Raw genomic sequence first — 25372 nt, forward strand, 5'->3', positions numbered from 1 at the left:
CTCGTCCATCCTCTCCTCGTCCCTCCTCCCTCAGCCCCTCCATCCCTCCGTCCCTTCCCTCATCCCCCTTGTCCATTCCTCCCGTCCCTCCCTCTTCCCTTCCTCCCCTTATCCCTCCCTCTCCCCTTTTCCCCCCTCCCGTCAAACCTCGTCCCTCCCATCTCGTCATTACTGCTGTGAGAAAGGACACATTGTCTCTGTGTCCTAAATTGAAGCAGAAAAATGAGTGAGGAAAGGTTGCTGGATCGAATCCCCGAGCGGACAAGGTAAATCTCTGACGTTCTGCCCCTGAGCATGGCAGTTATAACCCACTGTTCCCCGGGCCCTGAGCAAGGCAGTTATAACCCACTGTTCCCCGGGCGCTGAAGACATGGATGTCGATTTAAGGCAGCCCCCCGCACCTGATTCAGAGGGGTTGGGTTAAATGTGGGAGACGCATTTCAGTTGAACGCATTGTATTTCTTCTTGTGGGAGAATTCCAGCACATTAGGTCTCTGGTTGGGACTGGGAACACTCCAGCACATTAGGTCTCTGGTTGGGACTGGGAACACTCCAGCCCATTAGGTCTCTGGTTGGGACTGGGAACACTCCAGCACATTAGGTCTCTGGTTGGGACTGGGAACACTCCAGCCCATTAGGTCTCTGGTTGGGACTGGGAACACTCCAGCCCATTAAGTCTCTGGTTGGGACTGGGAACACTCCAGCACATTAAGTCTCTGGTGGGGACTGGGAACACTCCAGCACATTAAGTCTCTGGTGGGGACTGGTGTATCTCCTAAATCAGATGTGTCTGAACTAGGACTGTCCCTGACAATACAAAATAAATATAAATAAATAAATCTTGGTCGACTGACAGTAGTCTGTTCTTTCGACCAATCGATTGGTCAAAAATGTTTTAAGGTGTATTTTTCCATATATAGATATGCTTTAAGCTTACGGTTTTGATGAAATAAGACACTTAACCAACCATTCTCCTCCCGCTCCTGCTGACTTAACCTGACCCAACCATTCTCCTCCTGCTGACTTAACCTGACCCAACCATTCTCCTCCTGCTGACTTAACCTGACCCAACCATTCTCCTCCTGCTGACTTAACCTGACCCAACCATTCTCCTCCTGCCGACTTAACCTGACCCAACCATTCTCCTCCTGCCGACTTAACCTGACCCAACCATTCTCCTCCTGCCGACTTAACCTGACCCAACCATTCTCCTCCTGCCGACTTAACCTGACCCAACCATTCTCCTCCTGCCGACTTAGCCTGACCCAACCATTCTCCTCCCGCTCCTGCCGACTTAACCTGACCCAACCATTCTCCTCCCGCTCCTGCCGACTTAACCTGACCCAACCATTCTCCTCCCGCCGACTTAACCTGACCCAACCATTCTCCTCCCGCCGACTTAACCTGACCCAACCATTCTCCTCCCGCCGACTTAACCTGACCCAACCATTCTCCTCCCGCCGACTTAACCTGACCCAACCATTCTCCTCCCGCCGACTTAACCTGACCCAACCATTCTCCTCCCGCCGACTTAACCTGACCCAACCATTCTCCTCCCGCCGACTTAACCTGACCCAACCATTCTCCTCCCGCTCCTGCTGGCTTTCACAGATTCTGCCATTACTCTCCTGAAGTTGCCGGTAATAGGCTACACGAGGAGTCGGCAACCTTTCTCATGTGGGATACCAGTTTATCTTACCATTTATACCGATCTGGGTGCCAGTTATGGTTTTCATATGCACATTTTCGTTGAACAGTTTGATTTCTTTTATAATGTATTCATTTCTCAAAATCATTGTCACTTGGTAAATCAAAATGTATATCTAAATGACACAAACCTAGAAAGTAACTTCTATTTCCATAGCCAACAAGTAAAAACATTGCAGCCTGCAGGTAGAAAATATCCTGATTTAAAAACAAATATATATATCCTATAAATCACATTGGCTACGCATGGCCTGTCTGCAACGAACTTGAAACATTGACTCAACTATTAACTTGGGTCCAGCCTGAAGCTTGTGCTAGTGCACTAGCAACATTGTATAAGATATTCTGGGCACTCAGTTTCCCACGCCAGTGAGCACTAGTATGAACCCTTTGTTTCAGACGGGTTAGTGTCTCTGCAGAGTGGCAATGCTGTTAATTGTGCAGCCGGTGAAGATACTGCGAGACACCGGGCAGCCCTTAATATTGCAGGGGGTTTGGCCTTATCTTATTTCTGGTTCCGTCGTCGTTGGACTGATGCCTGGCCTACTGGTGAAGTGGTCTCATTCATTTTGGGAAACTATTTGGCTGGAGGGAAGGTTGTGCCAAATCATGTCGTTTTTGTAAGGAACCTGATGGGTTATCAGAAAAGTACCCTAGAGTAGAGGTCGACCGGTTATGATTTTTCAACGCCGATACCGATTATTGGAGGACCAAAATCCCAGATACCAAGTATTGGAGGACCAAAACCCCCGATACCGATTATTGGAGGACCAAAAAAGTCGATACCGATTAATCGGCCGATTTTTTTATTTTTTTAAAAATATTTTTTTTAAATAATTGTTTAAATTTATTTTAATTTGAAAATTAATAATGACAATTACAGCAATACTGAATGAACACTTATTTTAACTTAATATAATACATCAATAAAATGAATTTAGCCTCAAATAATGAAACACATTCAATTTGGTTTAAATAATGCAAAAACAAAGTGTTGGAGAAGAAAGTAAAAGTGCAATATGTGCCATGTAAGAAAGCTAACGTTTAAGTTCCTTGCTCAGAACATGAGAACATATGAAAGCTGGTGGTTCCTTTTAACATGAGTCTTCAATATTCCCAGGTAAGAAGTTTTAGGTTGTAGTTATTATAGGAATTATAGGACTATTTCTCTATACAATTTGTATTTCATATACCTTTGACTATTGGATGTTCTTATAGGCACTTTAGTATTGCCAGTGTAACAGTATAGCTTCCATCCCTCTCCTCGCCGCTACCTGGGCTCGAACCAGGAACACATCGACAACAGCCACCCTCGAAGCAGCGTTACCCATGCAGAGCAAGGGGAACAACTACTCCAAGTCTCAGAGCGAGTGACGTTTGAAACGCTATTAGCGCGCACCCCGCTAACTAGCTAGCCAGTTCACATCGGTTACACCAGCCTAATCTCGGGAGTTGATAGGCTTGAAGTCATAAACAGCGCAATGCTTGAAGCATTGCGAAGAGCTGCTGGCAAAACGCACTAAAGTGCTGTTTGAATGAATGCTTACGAGCATGCTGCTGCCTACCATCGCTCAGTCAGACTGCTCTATCAAATATCAAATCATAGACTTAATTATAACATAAAAACACACAAATACGAGCCTTTGGTCATTAATATGGTCGAATCCGGAAACTATCATTTAGAAAACAAAAAGTTTATTCTTTCAGTGAAATACGGAACCATTCCGTATTTTATTTAACGGGTGGCATCCATAAGTCTAAATATTCCTGTTACATTGCACAACCTTCAATGTTATGTCATAATTACGTAAAATTCTGGCAAATTAGTTCGCAACGAGCCAGGCGGCCCAAACTGTTGCATATACCCTGACTCTGCGTGCAATGAACGCAAGAGAAGTGACACAATTTCACCTGGTTAATATTGCCTGCTAACCTGGATTTCTTTTAGCTAAATATGTAGGTTTAAAAATGTATACTTCTGTGTATTGATTTTAAGAAAGGCATTGATGTTTTTGGTTAGGTACACGTTGGAGCAACGACAGTACTTTTTCGCAAATGCGCACTGCATCAATCATATGCAACGCAGGACATGCTAGATAAACTAGTAATATCATCAACCATGTGTAGTTATTACTAGTGATTATGATTGATTGATTGTTTTTTATAAGATAAGTTTAATGCTAGCTAGCAACTTACCTTGGCTTCTTACTGCATTCGCGTAACAGGCGGGCTCCTCGTGAGGCAGGTGGTTAGAGCGTTGGACTAGTTAACCGTAAGGTTGCAAGATTGAATCCCTGAGCTGACAAGGTAAAAATCTGTCGTTCTGCCCCTGAACAAGGCAGTTAACCCACCGTTCCTAGGCCGTCATTGAAAATAAGAATGTGTTCTTAACTGTCTTGCCTAGTTAAATAAAGGTGTAAATAACATTTTTGGGGACTAAATCGGCATCCAAAATTACTAAAATTACCGAATTAATTGGCCATTCCGATTAATCGGTCGACCTCTACCCTAGAGTGTTCCCAGTGTGTGTCGTTACACGTGCTATGTCTAAGAAAGTCGCCGGGAGCAATTCTAGTGTTGAGGAGGATGTCAGCGATCCCACCATGGTCAATCTCTGAGTCGTTTGTGGGCGAACCTCCTGTGTTGACCTCTCCTTTGAAAACATCAAAGGTAAGCGAGTGTGTAGGACCACTGAAGGATGTGAGGGTTCCTACTGTTGACACTTTGATGCCTAGGAAGCAGCTGATTGAAGAACGGAGTAAAGACGTTTCCGTCTCCCATCTTTTTGCTGAGATCCCTAGGAGGAGTTTTATGAAGTGGGTGGGGGTTACTTTGACAGAGGTGGTGTTCTAATGAGGAAATCGCAATCTCGCGCCACTTTTGGGCAAGGCAATTGGCCCAGTGAGTCTCTTATCGTTCCAGTTACACTTTGACGAGATACTGAGGTTGGCTCACGATGGTAGTATGGCAGGCCATCTTGTGGTCGACAAGACGTATGACTGCATTTTGCGTAACTTCTTCTGGTCTGGTCTGAAACAAGATTTACATTTACATTTAAGTCATTTAGCAGACGCTCTTATCCAGAGCGACTTACAAATTGGATGTGGCTTACTGTAAATCCTGTTGTATTTGCCAGCGGATGGGTAAACCATTCAAGATGTACCGATTGCAGCCTATTCCTGCTTTTTAGAAACATTTCAGCAGGGTTCTGGTGAACTGTGTTAATCCTTTGCCCAAAGCCAAGAGTGGTAAACAAAGCAGTTAGCTCTCAACATAGACTTCAAAGTCTGAAATCTCCTAAGAGCACTTTGGGTGGTAGGTACTAGAGGGGCAATGGGTTACACTCAACTGTTGAAATTCAAACCTTGGTCTGATTGTATTACCTGTGGAAGCCCAAATGTTGAAAATAATTTCGCCAGGGCCTTAACAATACTGGGAGCCGTTATTTTCCTCAGTGGAATGGCTTCAGGGAATTGAATTGCAGCACACATGATGGTGAAGAGAAACTGATTGAGAAAGACCCGTTCATTCCAGTCCATCTTGTGCCTTTTGCAGCGCGGTAGGTTGTTCAGGAATCTCTGTTAGTCCAAATGAGCTTGTTTGGACATCATGTCACAAGTCCTTTGCGCTTGCTGCGAGAGAGGTTGTTGCAGGGCAACACCTTAAACAAATCTCTTGGGGTACGTTAGTGCTTCACGATACAGATTGCACCGCGCCTGTGAGAATCTGGAGAAGGCGCAAACGGAAAGTTTAGTACGATCTAAAGTCCCGAAACCGTACTTCGGTGTCCTGGTTTGTTGCCCGTTCTGGGGTCACTGTTGCAAGCTCACTTTTCAGGCCCTTACGCCGTAGTGAAATAAATTGGTAATCTGTATTACATTGCCAAACCAGAGCGCAGGAAGAAAAACTCTTGTCAACATGTTGAAACTGTATTTCACCCACTACGATCGGGCGGAGAAGTCAGTGGAAACCAGTAGTGATGTTCTGCCTGTAGCCACTGCTGACGCCGTTGAGCACGAGGAAAGCCCAATATACCCTGTGCCAGTGGGACAGCTGAATAACTTAGATTCTAGAAAGCCTTTTTTCTTCTTTTTTTTGCACACTTTTCTCCGGAGGAAAAAGGCGACATTCTAAAAGCAGTGAAACAATATCAGGGTTTATTCATCGATGTGCCAACTCAGACAAATGTACTATAGCAGGATATTGACGTTGGGGACTCTGCCTCAATTAAACATGTCTATCGAGTGAATCCTGAAACTAGTGTGAAGCTCCGCAGTGAGGTGGAGTTAATGCTTGAGCACAGCATTGCACAACATGGCAACAGTCCCTGGAGTTCTCCCTGTATATTAGTACCTAAGGCGGATGGGTCTATGCGGTTTTAACATTTTTGGAAACTGTCGGGCTTGTATCCTATCCATTGTGTGCACTGCGTTGGCGCTGCTAAGTATGTTAGCAAGTTAAGTCTGCTGAAGGGATATTGGCAGGTCCCTCTCACTCAGCGCACCAAATAGTTGTCTGCTTTTGTCACTCCTGACGGTTTGGTTTCCTACCTTCGTCTCCCGGTCGGGTTACGAAATGCAAGAGTCACGTAGGCTGGAAAATTCTGCGGCATATTTGTGACCTGATTCACGAAACTAGGTGTATGTCGCAAGTCACGACTTCACAAGAGAGCTGTTTGAACGCCATTAAATACTTTTTTGGCAGAAATGCCTTCTCGAACATGTGCACTTTCATGTGCCTTAATATCAAACTTATATGCCATCTGTAAATACAAATACATTTGTTAAATTAAGTGAGCAACTGTCCCGCTAGCCATGATTGGCTGAGATAATGAGAGGGTTGGACATGCCAAGAGATGAGTTTGGATTGGTCTGCCATATAGCACGCGCCTGTCTATTTGAGCTGGTCAGTATGTCTAGGTAATCGTGTCACATGCGGCTTTTAATAATTTTTTTGTGTAGTAAAACGGCATAAACCTGTTAGTTAGTTGACGTTAGCTGGCTGCTCTCCACTTTCTGGAGGACCACGTTTTGAAATCAGTGGCATTGAAGTATGATAGTTAAGGAGATGGAGAACACACCAGTCTGGAGTACATCTTCAAACTAAGGGCAACCATGCATGGCACCAGACAGGAGACACATCAACCATGATGTATACTGGTAAGATAGTTTAGCTAGCTACATTTTCAGATATTACACATTTCTAATTTTGACAAAGTGGTTTTGGTTTGGTAAACATTTGGTAAGCGTTTGGTAAACAAATCCAAAGTCACGAAGCGCGTTCACTAAAAGCAGATGAAATGTCAAAAAGTTCCGTAACAGTCAGTAGAAACATGTCAAACGATGTATTGAATCAATCTTTAGGCTGTTTTTAACATAAATCTTCAATAATGTTCCAACCGGAGAATTCCATTGTCTTCAGAAGTGCGATGGAACAAAGCTCGCTCTCACATGAACGCGCATGGTCAGCTCATGGCAGACCTTACTCATTCCCCTCTCCTTCGGCCCCACTTCACAGTAGAAGCATCAGACAAGGTTCTAAAGACTGTTGACATCTAGTGGAAGCCGTAGGAAGGGCAAACTGACCCATATCCCACTGTGTATTCGATAGGCGATGAGTTGAAAACCTACAAACCTCAGATTTCCCACTTCCTGGTTGGATTTTTTTCTCAGGTTTTTGCCTGCCATATGAGTTCTGTTATACTCACAGACATCATTCAAACAGTTTTAGAAACTTCAGAGTGTTTTCTATCAAATACTACTAATAATATGCATATATTAGCAACTGGGACTGAGGAGCAGGCAGTTTACTCTGGGACCTCTGGGACCTTTTCATCCAAGCTACTCAATACTGCCCCATGCAGCAATAAGAAGCTAACTGCATTGTTTAAGGGCTTGTAAGTAAGCTTTTCACTGAGGTCTATACCTGTTGTATTTGGCACATGTGACAAATACGATTTGATTATTTTATTTCACAACCATGCTCTCCACCTAGGTGGCTCTTTTCATTAATGTTCTGACAGAGGGATTCATACTATCTCATATCACTGAAGGGTACTATTTCTGTGCATTTCAAGACCTCCAGAAATAATGTAACTTCAACTCCATTCTGCTTTGTGTGCATATGGAGTCCCTTGGGGGCAGAACTGGTCTATTCATCTTATCTCTAAATTACATTCTGCTTACAATGACTCAGAAACCAATTCCTTCCCATTCATCATGGAAGTAATATCTGTATGTAGTACTGTCACTAGTTGGAGCAGGTTCTGTATGTAGTACTGTCACTAGTTGTAGCAGGTTCTGTATGTAGTACTGTCACTAGTTGGAGCAGGTTCTGTATGTAGTACTGTCACTAGTTGGAGCAGGTTCTGTATGTAGTACTGTCACTAGTTGGAGCAGGTTCTGTATGTAGTACTGTCACTAGTTGGACCAGGTTCTGTATGTAGTACTGTCACTAGTTGGAGCAGAGTTTGGTTGACTGCGGTCAAATGTATTTTCATGGAGGAGGGAGATGCTTCTTCATCTCCTGTGAGTGATTTACATGTCCATGTAAGTGGTAACGAGTTGAAATCCACTTCCTTATTGTTTTGTTGGCACATTCATTTATTCTTATTTTGCGTGTTTCGTAGGCCTATAGCCAGCCACGGAGTCGGGCACATAGGCTATTTAATGTTCTTTGATTGACGACCGAACAGCTTGTTGACTATTTTACAAAAGGTGTCTAAATGACTTAATAAAGTCAATCTCCTATATCCCTTTGCTATTTACTGTATATATCATACAATGTAGTTATGTCCATGGCATTGTTCCCTCTAAGCTGCGTGCTGTCGCCCTGAGACTGCCGCTCAGCCCCCTGAATGCCCCGTAGCGGCCCACAGTGAGAAGCATGAGATTGGCCAGCGGTAGGCCTCAATGAAGTTCAATCGGATGGCTCAGATTACCGTGTCTGCAGTAACGTAGCGGGCATAAAAAAAAGCTACAGAGAAGTTGATAGGTTTAAAACCATGACTGGGGAGAGATTGTCAATGAATACAGCAAAGTGCTGCTGCTTTGTTGAGTGAGTTCATGTTTAAGTTCTTAGTGTAGAATACAAAGTGTTAAGCCATAAAAAGCGCATTCTTCCTATTTCCACTCAGCACTACAACCAGCACTGCAGCAGTAATGAATGAGTAGGAAAGTGTATCTATAGGCTTGCGTTATTATTAGGGGATTGGGTCTTTTTTAATGTTGAGGAATATTTCACTTTCTCTGTTTATGGGAGTAACAACATGAATTTGTACGAGGCACAAATGAGAGGTGGACCCTCAGTCTGCTCCTCTCTCCCTCCGCTGAGATGCAGGCATCAGCCCAGTAAAATAAAAGTAAACAGCAAATTATTTAAATGTATGTTCACTCAGCTGTGTTTCACAAGTAATACAACAACGGATCAATTACCGGTGCGATCATATAGCCTAGCTCAAATGTTGCGGTGGTAATGCATTGGGCCTATAGCTTGCTTCTCAAACCTCATTGCTACAGCACTGTTTTTAATTATTTAATTTGGCATAGGCCTATGTTTTTTTAAGTCATGTTTAATAAAAACTGAGGTAGATCTTGACTTGCATTTTGACTCCTTGATCTTGACTCAGAAAAGGTTGGTGACCACTGTTATAGAGTTTTCCCTGTTAACCTCTCTAGGATAGTCCCAACTGGCCAACATCCAGTGAAGATGCAGAGCGCCAAATTCAAATAAATTACTATAAAAATTAAACTTTCATGAAATCACACATGCAATACACCAAATTAAAGCTAAATTTGTTGTAAATCCAGCCAACGTGTCAGATTTCAAAAAGGCTTTACGGCGAAAGCAAACGATGCTATTATCAGAGGACAGCACCCCAGCAAAAACAAACAGACCATATTTCAACCCTCCAGGCGCGACACAAAACGCAGAAATAAAGATATAATTCATGCCTTACCTTTGACGAGCTTCTTCTATTGGCACTCCAATATGTCCCATAAACATACCAAATGGTCCTTTTGTTCGATTAATTCCGTTGATATATATCCAAGATGTCCATTTATTTGGCGCGCTTGATCCAGAAAAACTACTTCCTAATACAACTTTAGGTATTTTTTTTACGTAAATAATTGATAAAATTTAAGACGGGATATACTGTGTTCAATACCGGAGTAAAACAATGTGTAGCGAGCCTCTAACAAAGATTACACTCCCCTCTAGCCGCGTTCTGAACAGTACTACTTCTTCATTTCTCAAAGGAAAAACCTCAACTAATTTCTAAATACTGTTGACATCCAGTGGAAGCGATTAGGAACTGCAAGAAAGTTGATTAGAAATCTGGATTCCCATTGAAAAGAGTGACCTAAAAAAAAAAAAATCTGAACGGTTTGTCCTCGGGGTTTCGTCTGCCAAATAAGGTCTGTTATACGCACACATGATTCAAACAGTTTTAGAAACTTCAGAGTGTTTTCTATCCAAATCTACTAATAATATGCATATCTTAGCTTCTGGGCCTGAGTAGCAGTTAGTTTAATTTGGGCACGCTTTTCATCCAAAATTCTGAATGCTTCCCCCTATCCAACGTTTCCCTTTTTGTGTGGCAATTGTGACACACAATATTAGCCACTTTCAAGGCCACATACTGCAACAAAACAAACGATGCAACAGATTTTGTTGTAGGCAGAACGCATTGGAGTAGAATTCTATTGCCACGCACTACTCAGAATGTACTCTGTTTATGCCTTACCGGTCTGTATAATCAGACCTGCAGTAGGCCTATATGAAAATAGACCATTACCATCTTGTGTCTCAGCTGTTGAATTGCGACTCTACTTTGTCTCTATACTGGCACTTAGCTTGTTTGATTGCCTTGCGGAGGGAATAGCTACACAGTTTGTATTCGGTCATGTTTCCGGTCACCTTGCCCTGGTTAAAAGCAGTGGTTCGCGCGAATGCTGCCATCAATCCACGGTTTCTGGTTTGGGAATGTTTTAATCCTTGCTGTGGGTATAATGTCGCCGATGCATTTTCTAATGAACTCGCTCACCGAATCAGCGTATTCGTCAATGTTGTTGTTGGACGCAATGCGGAACATATCCCAATCCACGTGATCGAAGCAGTCTTGAAGCGTGATTGGACATGATTTGGAAAGGCACACACCTGTCTATATAACGTACCACAGTTGACAGTGAAGTAGTGAAGTAAAAGATGTGAAAAATAACCATCGTAAAGTGATAACCCAAAAACAATTTTTATTTAACCTTTATTTAACTAGGCAGGTCAGTTAAGAACAAATTCTTATTTTCAATGACGGCCTTGGAACAGCAGGGTTAACTGCCTTGTTCAGGGGCAGAACTACAGATTTGTACCTTGTCAGCTCAGGGATTCGATCTTGCAACCTTTTGGATGGATGAATGGACAGCAGGAGAGGGATGTACCTTGTAGATGGATGGATGGACAGCAGGAGAGGGATGGATGGACAGCAGGAGAGGGATGTACCTTGTAGATGGATGGACAGCAGGAGAGGGATGTACCTTGTAGATTGATGGATGGACAGCAGGAGAGGGATGTACCTTGTAGATTGATGAGGGGGATAAACTATTGCATGCTTTCATAAGCTTCGTTCCCAGGAAAACACAGAATTTATTTAAGGCTAAATGTTTAATAATCCCTGGCCTATAGACTAGCGCTTCTACACCCCCTCACATCTAGCGAATTATCTTCTCGAATGTCAAACGACAGTTGGAAGGAGATGTAGACTAAGTTAGCAAAACAACTGTTTATAACCATTAGTAAACACTCTCGCTATTTAGATCAAGTTGATCTACATGAAAATCAAGTTATTAAATAAAAAAGGCCTATTCAAATGGTTTTGATTATTTTATTTTCATGACGGTCTTCATCCATAACCGTCACGGTTATTCAATCACTTTCACAGCCCTACCTATATGTACATATTACCTCAACTACCTTATACCCCTGCACATTGACTCAGTTCACAGCCCTACCTACATGTACATATTACCTCAACTACCTTATACCCCTGCACATTGACTCAGTACCGGTACGCTTGTATATTGCCTCGTTATTGTTATACTTTTTCCCCGTACTCGGCATAGTTGGGAAAGGGCTCTTTAATTTAGCATTTTTTTGTAAAGTCTACACCTGTTATATTCGGCGCCTGTGACAATTACAATTTGATTTAGCATGTTCTCTGTCTAGTAGAATAGGACTAGTCTGTCCACATGCTGCTCAAAGCTGAGTGGATCTGTGATGTCACTGTCAGAGACTTCAGTTTGTTCGCTGCAGAGTAGACTCCTACACAATCAGGCCAACAAGACTTTCAGCCCACTCCATACCGCTACATAGACAGTACACTACACACAGCAGTTAATCACCCTGCTTCCCCCTCCTGTTATCTCCTGTTATTGTGCCTGTTGCAGCAGACGGAGTCTGGTCTGTTGTGACTGAAGGAGGGGGGCTGGTCTGTTGTGACTGAAGGAGGGGGGCTGGGTTGAGTCCACCTACACTATGTATACAAAGCATGTGGACACACGTAAAAAATTAGTAGATTCGGCTATTTCAGCCACACCCGTTGCTGACAGGTGTATAAAATGTAGTACACAGCCAAGCAATCTAAAAAACATTGGCAGTAGAATGCCCTTACTGAAGAGCTCACTGATTTTCAACTTGGCACCGTCATAGGATGCCACCATTCCAACAAGTCAGTTCATCAGGTTTCTGCCCTGCTAAAGCTGCCCGTTCAACTGGAAGTGCTGTTATTGGGAAGTGGAAACGTCTAGGAGCAACAACGGCTCAGCCAAGAAGTGGTAGGCCACACAAGCTCACAGAACAGGACCGCTGAAGCACGTAGTGAGTAAACATCGTCTGTCCTCGGTTGCAACACTCACTACCAAATTCCAAACTGCCTCTGGAAGCAACGTCAGCACATGAACTGTTCGTCAGGAGTTTCATGAAATCGGTTTCCATGGCCGAGCAGCCGCGCACAAGCCTAAGATCACAATTACAAGTGTCGGCTGGAGTGGTGTAAAGCTCGCCGCCATTGGACTCTGGACCAGTGGAAACGTGTTCTCTGGAGTGCTGAATCACGCTTCACCATCTGCCAGTCCGACGGAATAATCTGGGTTTAGTGGATGCCAGGATAACGTTACCTGCCTGACTGCCTACTGCCAACTGTAAAGTTTGGTGGAGGAATAATGGTCTGGGGATGTTTTTCATTGTTACGGGCTAGGTCCTTTAGTTCCAGTGAAGGGAAACCTTAACGCTACAGCATACAATGACATTCTAGATGATTCTGTGCTTCCAACTTTGTGGCAACAGTTTGTATTTATTACGGATCCCCATTAGCTGTTGCCAAAGCAGTTTGGGGAAGGCCCTTTCCTGTTTCAGCATGACGATTCCCCCTTTCATAGGTCGGTGAGGAAGAACTTGACTGGCCTGCACAGAGCCCTGGCCTCAACCCCATCAAACACCTTTGGGATGGATTGGAACACTGACTGCGAGCACGGCCTAATCGCCCAACATCAGTGCCAGACCTCACTAATGATCTTGTGGTTGAATGGAAGCAAGTCCTTGCAGTAATGTTCCAACATCTAGTGGAAAGCCTTCCCAGAAGAGTGGAGGCTGTTATAGCAGCAAAGGGGTTTGTGGGTATTTCTTATTTAACCTCATATTGAGTCATATTGAGATTAAAAATATTTTACAAGAGAGCCCTGTACACATTACAATAAAAACAGAATATTAAAACAACATACATGTGTATAAAACAATATAATTCAGCACAATAAGCAAAAATAAACATATTTAATTAAAGCAATCCCATTCAACTACATAGAGGTTCTCAATCAATAATGTAAACTTCCTGAGTGGCACCAGCACATCTAACTGCAGTGAACTCTGCAGATTGTTCCACAATTTAGGGTCAAAAGGGATCTCTAGTGTCATCCATTCCTGTGAATGGGTTTGGTAACTTATGATTCTTATCTTAGTTAATGATGTTACATATCGAGGGAGTTTCTGTCAGATTGCTTTGTAAATAAATAAAAGAGAAAGCAGATTTCTTCTTACAGAGGTCCATCCCACATTTTATACAGACTACAATGAGTCCTAAAATTGTCCCCTGTGGTAAAACGTATTGCTGAATGGTAGACTTTAATTTATGGGTTTCCGCATGCATGCAAACAATATCACCGAAATCCAATACAGGGAGAAATGTTGTTTGAACAGTCTTTCTCATATTTTTAATACTATGGCATGATTTATATCGATATAAAAAAACAATCTTGGATCTTAGCTTCTTAGTCAGATATTCTATATGCGTGACGAAGGACAACTTGTCATCAATCCAGACACCCAGGTACTTATATTGGGAAACAAGCTCAATTTGGGCTCCATTTATAGCACAAATCTGCAGGTCTTCAGGGTCAACATTTCGTGACCTAGAGAACAGCAGGAGCTTGGTTTTACTTGTATTTAACACTAAAGATCTGTAAGTGATTTCTGAACTGAATCAAAGTCATGCTGAAGTTCACGAATGGCCTTCTGCACTGAGGGTCGGCCCTAACACTAACCCTGAGGTGGCACAGGAACACAAAACTGTGTCATCTGCATAGAGATGAATGTTACAAGTATTAAGTGTTCCCTATGTCATTAATATACAACGTGAACCCTGAGGAACACCTTTTTGATTTTCAAGACATTCAGATTAAACCCCATCTATCAAGATGGCCTGAGTTCTGTCATTGAGATCATTCTGAAACCATTAACAGGCTGTATATCCCAGGCCTACTCTTGATCATTTCTTCAGCAAAACAGAATAACCAACAGTGTTGAACGCCCTTTGACAGGTCAATGAACAAGGCAGCACAGCTCTTTCTAGCATCCAAGGCATTGACAAGATCATTAACAACTAGCGTGGTTGCTGTGGTAGTACTATGCCCAGGCCTAAACCCTGATTGGTTAATATTAAAAGTACAATTGTCAGACTTAAAATAATAAAGTTGTACATTAACCAAGGATTGAAGAATCTCAGTTTAACAAGGTAGTCTTGAAATGGGGTGATAGTTATCATTTGTATCCCAACCCTAATGAAGTGGCAGCACATATGCACATGTCCATGCTTTTGGAATACTTCCTGATAACAATGTTAACTAGCTTTACTAGACCAGAACTGGCATCCATTTACACCATAGATCCTCTCAATACCAACCAACCTGACTGATTTTTCTCTCATTTTCTAGGTGACTGAGCGAGCGACAGATGAGTGACATCACGGGCACCCAGCTTTTTCACCTGGTGGACGTCTGAACTCTGGAAGAGTGAGGTGAGGTCTGGGGTGAAGGGCCAGACTGATGTTTTTATCTCACTCCACTCAGTAAAAAAACAAAACTTAGTGTCTCGGTCATGTGTCCAATGATCTTTCTCTGTTAGTCTGTTTTGGGGGCCTATGTTGTACAGATTTCTTCACTGTCCCGTAGCCTCAGTAGGGGGCACTAGGGCTGTCCCCGACCCAATTTTTTAAACTCTTTGTCGACCTAGAGTGGGCTGTTCTTTCGATTAATCGATTGGAAAAATAAATGTTTAAAAATTGACCAGACACACCACACCCCATGTGTTTTAACAAAATCGCCTATATTTTGAGATACGAAGATGTTATTATAATTGAAATTAAACTGTTATCTATCCCGTCTGCAAAGAACTTGAAACATTGTATCAACTAGGTCTGGCCAGAAGCTTGCTATTATTAACTATTCTGGGCCCTCCGTCTCCAACGCCAGTGAGCTCCGGACAGACACTTGTATTTGCGTTAGGGATAAGAAGTAATCCGGTATTTGATGACGTTAACACTGATTCAGAGGATGACATTTTTCCCTTTTTTATATTGAGGTTATCGAATGGGACAGAGCTGAAAATATTTTTCAAATACATTGAGGAACTATTGTCATTCTCAATGACTTTGTTTACTTGCTGTTTGTGATGAAAAAATGACTGAAGCTCCACAGCTCATTAAGAAAATCAGAAATACAATTGGACATCCCCAAATGTAATTAAAAGAATGTAATAAATGTGCAACCACTCGACTTAAAAAAGTCTGTCGCTCGACAAATATCGACCAAACAATCGATCGGTCGACTAAATGGGGTCAGAGGTCAGGTGGCACAGAAAGAAGAGAAGCTTCATATACGCTTCGTTCAGAACCTTCTCTAACCAAATCAAAGTTTATTGGTCACATACACATGGTTGGAAGATGATTTTGCGAGTGTAGTGAAATGCTTGTGCTTCTAGTTCTGACAGTGCAGCAATATCTAAAAAGTAATCTAACAATTCCACAACTACCTAATACACACAAATCTAAGGAATGGAATAAGAATATATAAATATATGGATGAGCAATGACAGAGCGGCATAGGCAAGATGCAATAGATGGTAATCAAATACAGTATATATACATATGAGATGAGTAATGCAAGATATGTAAACATTATTAAAGTAGCATTATTAAAGTGACTAGTGATCCATTTAATAAAGTGGCCAACGATTTCAAATCTGTATGTTGGCAGCAGCCTCTCTGTGTTAGTGATGGCTGTTTAACAGTCTGATGGCCTTGAGATAGAAGCTGTTTTTCAGTCTCTCGGTCCCTGCTTTGATGCACCTGTACTGACCTTGCCTTCTGGATGATAGCGGGGTGAACAGACAGTGGCTCGGGTGCTTGTTGTCCTTGATGATCTTTTTGGCCTTCCTGTAACATCGGGTGCTGTAGGTGTCCTGGAGGGCAGGTAGTTTGCCCCCGGTGATGCGTTGTGCAGACCTCACCACCCTCTGGAGAGCCCTGCGGTTGTGGGCGGTGCAGTTGCCGTACCAGGCGGTGATGCAGCCTGACAGGATGCTCTCAATGGTGCATCTGTAAAAGTTTGTTTAGGGTTTTACGTGACAAGCCAAATTTCTTCAGCCTCCTGAGGTTGAGGAGGTGCTGTTGCGCCGCCTTCACCACACTGTCTGTGTGGGTGGACCATTTCAGTTTGTCCGTGATGTGTACGCCAAGGAACTTAACTTTCCTCCACCTCCACGCCGAGGTGTAAATCAGTGAAGCCTCACAACACGTCACACCAATCAAATGCAAAATGTGTCCTACCTGGTCTGAAAACCGTGATGAACAGCACATAGCTTCTACGGGCATGTGGGGGGAGGGTTCTTGGAATGTGGGGGGCCTCCGGGTGCTCACCCGCCGCCGTCGCCGAAACGCCGGGAGGGCTGGGGAGACCTTAAACCCCCGCCTGCGCCAGGGCGCAGAGCAGTTGACTGGGTTCCCGGTGCCGAGCGAGGATACTGGGCGATACTCAAGCCGCTTAAAAATGGGAGACCATTTCGGGAAGTCCCAGTTCACCGGACACCCCCAGTCCCCTTCGGTAGCGGCCGACTCACCCGCCCATAGGTGCGTCATGTGGCCGTGGCTAACGGGGAAAGGGGATGGAGCCGGTCGGGCGCAACCCAGCATCCAATAAAAATGTAGCTGCTAGAAGCCAGTGGACCCTTCTAGCCATTTTAGCTAATACTACATTCTCCAGACCTCCATGGAGACGTGACGACACCGTGATCTCGAGGTATGGCTACGCAAGACTAATATAGGCCCAATATAGGCTATCTCAATGCAACATGCAACAATTTCAATGATTTTACTGAGTTACAGTTCATATAAGGAAATCAGTCAATTCAAATAAATTAATTAGGCCCTAATCTATGGATTTCACATGACTGGATAATGCAAGGCCCCATGTCCCAAGGATCTGTACACAATTCCTGGAAGTTGAAAATGTCCTAGTTCTTCCATGGCCTGTATACTCAGACATGTCACCCATTGAGCATGTTTGGGATGCTCTGGATTGATGTGTACGACAGTGAGTTCCAGTTCCCGACAAAATCCAGGAACTTCACACAGCCATTGAAGAGTGGGACAACAAATAACAGGCCACAATCAGCAGCCTGATCAACTCTATGCGAAGGAGATGTCGCACTGCATGTGGCTTATGGTAGAGAAATTAACATTAAAATCTCTGGCAATAGCCCTCGTGGACATTCCTGCAGTCAACATGCCAATTGCACACTCCCTCAATTTTCAGACATCTATGGCATTGTGTTGTGGGCAGAACTGCACATTTTAGAGTTGCCTTTTTATTGTTGCCAGCACAAGGTGCACCTGTGTAATGGTCATGCCGTTTAATCAGCTTCTTGATATGCCACATCTGTCAGGTGGATGGATTATCTTGGCAAAGGAGAAATGCTCACTAACAGGGACGTAAACAAATTTGTGCACAAAATCTGAGAGAAATAAGCTTTTTATGCGTATGGAACATTTCTGGAATCTTTTATTTCAGCTCATGAAACATGGGACCAACACTTTACATGTTGCGTTTATATTTTTGATAAGTATATTTTGTAATTGCAGACAATTCTTATTCCTAATTACCTAAAATATGTCATTGTATTCCTTAATGTATTTGTGTGCTGCTAAAATGTTAAACTTAATGTAGAGCCCTGAATGGGTGGAGTTACGTAATGTCACCGTAGGGCCCTGAATGGGTGGAGTTACGTAATGTCACCGTAGGGCCCTGAATGGGTGGAGTTACGTAATGTCACCATAGGGCCCTGAATGGGTGGAGTTACGTAATGTCAACGTAGGGCCCTGAATGAGCGGAGTTGGCAATCCCTGCAACTGCTTTAGATGCAGGGTTTTTGAAATGAACTACCATTCTACTGACTGATGTATAGCCTAGTGCTATGATATATGTGCATTTAAACATATATTTAATTTCACAATATGGTTTGATGCCATCAGGGGCCTCCTCCCAGCTGCCTACTGCACTGAGGTTAGGAACCACTGTCACCACCGATAAATTTGCGAAAATTGAGAATTTCAATAAGCATTTTTCTACGGCTGGCCATGCTTTCCACCTGGCTACCCCTACCCCGGTCAACAGCCCTGCACCCCTCACTGCAACTTGCCCACGCCTCCCCCATTTCTCCTTCACCCAAATCCAGATAGCTGATGTTATGAAAGAGCTGCAAAATCTGGACCCCTACAAATCAGCCGGGCTAGACAATCTGGACCCTCTCTTCCTAAAATTATCCGCCAAAATTGTTGCAACCCCTATTACTAGCCTGTTCAACTTCTCTTTCGTATCATCTGAGATCCTCAAAGATTGGAAGCTGCCGCGGTCATCTCCCTCTTCAAAGGGGGAGACACTCTAGACCCAAACTGCTACAGATCTATATCTATCGTAACCTGCCTTTCTAAGGTCTTCGAAAGCCAAGTTAACAAACAGATCACCGATCATTTCGAAATCCACCGTACCTTCTCCGCTATGCAATCTGGTTTCCGAGCTGGTCATGGATGCATCTCAGCCACGCTCAAGGTCCTAAACGATATCATAACCGCCATCAATAAAAGACAATATTGTGCTGCCGTCTTCATCGACCTGGCCAAGGCTTTCGACTCTGTCAATCACCACATTCTTATCGGCAGACTCAACAGCCTTAGTTTCTGAAATGATTACCTCGCCTGGTTCACCAACTACTTCTCAGATAGTGTGTCAAATCGGAGGGCCTGTTGTCTGGACCTCTGGCAGTCTCTGGGGAGCGACAGGGTTCAATTCTCGGGCCGTCTCTTTTCTCTGTATACATCAATGTTGTCGCTCTTGCTGCTGGTGATTCTCTGATCCACCTCTACGCAGACGACACCATTCTGTATACTTCTGGCCCTTTGGACACTGTGTAATTAACCTCCAGACGAGCTTCAATGCCGTACAACTCTCCTTCCGTGGCCTCCAACTGCTCTTAAATACAAGTACAACTAAATGCGTGCCCTTCAACCGATCGCTGTCCGCACCTGCCCGCCCGTCCAGCGTCACTACTCTGGACGGTTCTGACTTAGAATATGTGGACAACTACAAATACCTAGTTGTTTGGTTAGACTGTAAACTCTCCAGACTCACATCAAACATCTCCAATACAAAGTTAAATCTAGAATTGGTTTCCTATTTCGCAACAAAGCATCCTTCACTCATGCTGCCAAACATACCCTTGTAAAACTGACCATCCTACCGATTCTCGACTTCGGCGATGTAATTTACAAAATAGCCTCCAATACCCTACTCAACAAATTGGATGCAGTCTATCACAGTGCCATCCGTTTCGTCACCAAAGCCCCATATACTACCCACCGCTGCGGCCTGTACACTCTCGTTGGCTGGCCCTCGCTTCATACTCGTCGCCAAACCCACTGGCTCCAGGTCATCTACAAGACCCTGCTAGGTAAAGTCCCCCCTTATCTCAGCTCGCTGGTCACCATAGCAGCACCCACCTGTAGCGCGCGCTCCAGCAGGTATATCTCTCTGGTCACCCCCAAAGCCAATTCCTCCTTTGGCCGCCTCTCCTTCCAGTTCTCTGCTGCCAATGACTGGAACGAACTGCAAAAATCTCTGAAACTGGAAACACTTATCTCCCCTCACTAACTTTAAGCACCAGCTGTCAGAGCAGCTCACAGATTACTGCACCTGTACATAGCCCATCTATAATTTAGCCCAAACAACTACCTCTTCCCCTGCTGTATTTATTTATTTTGCTCCTTTGCACCCCATTATTTATATCTCTACTTTGCACATTCTTCCACTGCAAATCTACCATTCCAGTGTTTTACTTGCTATATTGTATTTACCTCGCCACCATGGCCTTTTTTTGCCTTTACCTCCCTTATCTCACCTCATTTGCTCACATTGTATATAGACTTATTTTTCTACTGTATTATTGACTGTATGTTTGTTTTACTCCATGTGTAACTCTGTTGTATGTGTTGAACTGCTTTGCTTTATCTTGGCCAGGTTGCAATTGTAAATGAGAACTTGTTCTCAACTTGCCTACCTGGTTATATAAAGGTAAAATATAAATGGCTGACCAATCCAAACTCATATCTCGGCATGTCCAGCCCACTCATTATCTCAGCCAATCATGGCTAGCGTGAAGTTTGCTCACTTTTTCTGTGGCTAAACCAACTAGGCTCGTAATTAAAATGTATTCGTATTTACAGATGGCATACTAGTTTCATATTAAGGCACATGAAAGTTCACAAGTTCGAGAAGGTATTTCTGCCAAAACGCATTTTGAGAACTTATTTTTACGTTGAAACAGCTCTCGTGTGAAGTCGTGACTTGCGACATACGCTTAGTTTACTGAATCGAGTCATATATGAAGTTTCCATACTATGCGTTGTGCATGTAATATGAAAATTATGAATATTTTTGTTTAGAAAGGGATGTGATGTGATAAGCTATGATAATTGTTTTCCATAACTTTGCACCTTGATTAGTCACCGCCCCGAAGTGAGGTCAAACAGTGTGTTAGCCTGCTGGAATCGCCTCTTGTGTCCAAAAGGTATAAATGATGGCTTAAGAAAAAAAGACATTAGACCAGAAAAGTGTGAAACAGCAGCTGCATGTTTTAAAATGGTTTGAATCTCAACACGAGGTGAAGATAGTCAGTCAGTCAGTCAGTCAGTCACCTCCCGGACAATCACTGGTATGGCTGATTAGCTGTCCTAAGTAAAGTATCTTCGAAAGCAAATTTAAGTAGGCCCATCCTGTTACTCGGCTCAAACCATCGTATTATGCTACTCTCATCACCCCAGTAGGGGAACCATCGATACGGCTGGCTAGCCTATCTTCAAAGAAGCATCTTCAAGAGCGAATAGACAGGGCGGCGGGACACAATGCAGATAGCCCGGTTAGCCAATGTGCGGGAGCACTGGTTGGTCGGGCCAATTGAGGTAGTATGTACGTGAATGTATAGTTATAGTGACTCGCATATATGATAAACAGAGAGTAGCAACAGCGTATAAGAGGGGATGGGGGGGGGCACACAATGCAAAAAGTCCGGGTAGCCATTTGATTACCTGTTCAGAAGTCTTATGGCTTGGGGGTAAAAACTGTTGAGAAGCCTTTTTGTCCTAGACTTGGCACTACGGTACTGCATGCCATGTGGTAGTAGAGAGAACAGTCTATGGCTGGGGTCTTTGGCAATTTTTAGGGCCTTCCTCTGACACCGCCTGGTGTAGAGGTCCTGGATGGCAAGGCAGCTTAGCCCCAGTAATGTACTGGGCCGTACGCACTACCCTCTGTAGTGCCTTGCGGTCGGTGGCCGAGCAATTGCCGTACCAGGCAGTGATGCAACCAGTCAGGATGCTCTCGATGGTGCAGCTGTAGAACCTTTTGAGGATCATATGGAAGTCAGTCAAATGAAATAAATTCATTAGGCTCTAGTCTATGGATTTCACATGTCTGGGCAGGGGCACAGCCATTGATGGCCATATGCCCACCCTCTGGGGAACCAGGCCCAGCCAATCAGAAGGAGTTTTTCCCCACAAAGGCTTTATTACAGACAGCAGACGATCCCCATGTGAAGAAGCCTAATGTGAAGGTCCTGGGCTGGCGTGGTTGGGTTAGGGTTAGGGCTAACCCTAACCCATGTGAAGAAGCCTAATGTGAAGGTCCTGGGCTGGCGTGGTTGGGTTAGGGCTAGGGCTAACCCTAACCCATGTGAAGAAGCCTAATGTGAAGGTCCTGGGCTGGCGTGGTTGGGTTAGGGTTAGGGCTAACCCTAACCCATGTGAAGAAGCCTAATGTGAAGGTCCTGGGCTGGCGTGGTTGGGTTAGGGCTAGGGCTAACCCTAACCCATGTGAAGAAGCCTAATGTGAAGGTCCTGGGCTGGCGTGGTTGGGTTAGGGTTAGGGCTAACCCTAACCCATGTGAAGAAGCCTAATGTGAAGGTCCTGGGCTGGCGTGGTTGGGTTAGGGCTAGGGCTAACCCTAACCCATGTGAAGAAGCCTAATGTGAAGGTCCTGGGCTGGCGTGGTTGGGTTAGGGTTAGGGCTAACCCTAACCCATGTGAAGAAGCCTAATGTGAAGGTCCTGGGCTGGCGTGGTTGGGTTAGGGCTAGGGCTAACCCTAACCCATGTGAAGAAGCCTAATGTGAAGGTCCTGGGCTGGCGTGGTTGGGTTAGGGTTAGGGCTAACCCTAACCCATGTGAAGAAGCCTAATGTGAAGGTCCTGGGCTGGCGTGGTTGGGTTAGGGCTAGGGCTAACCCTAACCCATGTGAAGAAGCCTAATGTGAAGGTCCTGGGCTGGCGTGGTTGGGTTAGGGTTAGGGCTAACCCATGTGAAGAAGCCTAATGTGAAGGTCCTGGGCTGGCGTGGTTGGGTTAGGGCTAGGGCTAACCCTAACCCATGTGAAGAAGCCTAATGTGAAGGTCCTGGGCTGGCGTGGTTGGGTTAGGGCTAACCCTAACCCTAACCCATGTGAAGAAGCCTAATGTGAAGGTCCTGGGCTGGCGTGGATGGGTTAGGGTTAGGGCTAACCCTAACCCATGTGAAGAAGCCTAATGTGAAGGTCCTGGGCTGGCGTGGTTGGGTTAGGGCTAACCCTAACCCTAACCCATGTGAAGAAGCCTAATGTGAAGGTCCTGGGCTGGCGTGGTTGGGTTAGGGCTAGGGCTAACCCTAACCCATGTGAAGAAGCCTAATGTGAAGGTCCTGGGCTGGAGTGGTTGGGTTAGGGCTAACCCATGTGAAGAAGCCTAATGTGAAGGTCCTGGGCTGGCGTGGTTGGGTTAGGGTTAGGGCTAACCCATGTGAAGAAGCCTAATGTGAAGGTCCTGGGCTGGCGTGGTTGGGTTAGGGTTAGGGCTAACCCATGTGAAGAAGCCTAATGTGAAGGTCCTGGGCTGGCGTGGATGGGTTAGGGCTAACCCTAACCCATGTGAAGAAGCCTAATGTGAAGATCCTGGGCTGGCGTGGATGGGTTAGGGCTAACCCTAAACCTAACCCATGTGAAGAAGCCTAATGTGAAGGTCCTGGGCTGGCGTGGTTGGGTTAGGGCTAACCCTAACCCTAACCCATGTGAAGAAGCCTAATGTGAAGGTCCTGGGCTGGCGTGGATGGGTTAGGGCTAACCCTAACCCTAACCCATGTGAAGAAGCCTAATGTGAAGGTCCTGGGCTGGCGTGGATGGGTTAGGGCTAACCCTAACCCTAACCCATGTGAAGAAGCCTAATGTGAAGGTCCTGGGCTGGCGTGGATGGGTTAGGGCTAACCCTAACCCTAACCCATGTGAAGAAGCCTAATGTGAAGGTCCTGGGCTGGCGTGGTTGCATGTGGTCTGCGGTTGTGAGGCATGTTGGACATACTGTCATATTCTCTAAAACGACGTTGGATGCTCCATATGGTAGAGAAATTAACATTAAATTATCTGGCAACAGCTCTGATAGACATTCCTGCAGTCATCATTCTAATTGCACACTCCCTCAACTTGAGACATCTGTGGCATTGTGTTGTCCCCAGCACAAGGTGCACCTGTGTAATGAGGCTGTTTAATCAGCAGCTTGATATGCGACACCTGTCAGGTGAATGGATTATATTATTTGTGCACCAAATTTGAAAGATTTCTGGCTATATGGAACATTTCTGTGATATTTCAGCTCATGAAACATGGGACCAGCAATTTCATGTTGCATTTATATTTTTGTTGCATTTATACATTACCTGGAAATCGAATGAGATGTTTTGGGAAATGTTCTGGGGTGGTGGTTAGATGTTCTGGGGTGGTGGTTAGATGTTCTGGGCTGGTGGTTAGATGTTCTGGGCTGGTGGTTAGATGTTCTGGGGTGGTGGTTAGATGTTCTGGGCTGGTGGTTAGATGTTCTGGGCTGGTGGTTAGATGTTCTGGGCTGGTGGTTAGATGTTCTGGGCTGGTGGTTAGATGTTCTGGGGTGGTGGTTAGATGTTTTGGGGTGGTGGTTAGATGTTTTGGGGTGGTGGTTAGATGTTTTGGGGTGGTGGTTAGATGTTCTGGGCTGGTGGTTAGATGTTTTGGGCTGGTGGTTAGATGTTCTGGGCTGGTGGTTAGATGTTTTGGGCTGGTGGTTAGATGTTCTGGGGTGGTGGTTAGATGTTCTGGGCTGGTGGTTAGATGTTCTGGGCTGGTGGTTAGATGTTTTGGGCTGGTGGTTAGATGTTCTGGGCTGGTGGTTAGATGTTCTGGGGTGGTGGTTAGATGTTCTGGGCTGGTGGTTAGATGTTTTGGGCTGGTGGTTAGATGTTCTGGGGTGGTGGTTAGATGTTCTGGGGTGGTGGTTAGATGTTCTGGGCTGGTGGTTAGATGTTTTGGGCTGGTGGTTAGATGTTTTGGGCTGGTGGTTAGATGTTCTGGGGTGGTGGTTAGATGTTTTGGGCTGGTGGTTAGATGTTCTGGGCTGGTGGTTAGATGTTCTGGGCTGGTGGTTAGATGTTCTGGGCTGGTGGTTAGATGTTCTGGGCTGGTGGTTAGATGTTCTGGGCTGGTGGTTAGATGTTTTGGGCTGGTGGTTAGATGTTCTGGGCTGGTGGTTAGATGTTCTGGGGTGGTGGTTAGATGTTCTGGGCTGGTGGTTAGATGTTCTGGGCTGGTGGTTAGATGTTTTGGGCTGGTGGTTAGATGTTCTGGGGTGGTGGTTAGATGTTTTGGGCTGGTGGTTAGATGTTTTGGGCTGGTGGTTAGATGTTCTGGGCTGGTGGTTAGATGTTTTGGGCTGGTGGTTAGATGTTTTGGGCTGGTGGTTA

At 44.6% G+C, this 25372-nt stretch overlaps 1 long non-coding RNA gene across 1 annotated transcript in view; it reads left to right on the forward strand.

The window, feature by feature from the left end:
• Positions 1 to 25372, forward strand: part of LOC139546208 (uncharacterized) — a 56197-nt gene that overhangs the window by 21109 nt on the left and 9716 nt on the right. The window contains exon 2 of the long non-coding RNA XR_011669178.1: positions 14967 to 15049. This is a non-coding gene — a long non-coding RNA (uncharacterized lncRNA). The remainder of the gene's footprint in view (positions 1 to 14966; positions 15050 to 25372) is intronic.

This window comes from Salvelinus alpinus, chromosome 20, assembly GCF_045679555.1.
Source record: "Salvelinus alpinus chromosome 20, SLU_Salpinus.1, whole genome shotgun sequence".
In the NCBI taxonomy this organism is placed as follows: Eukaryota; Metazoa; Chordata; class Actinopteri; order Salmoniformes; family Salmonidae; genus Salvelinus; species Salvelinus alpinus.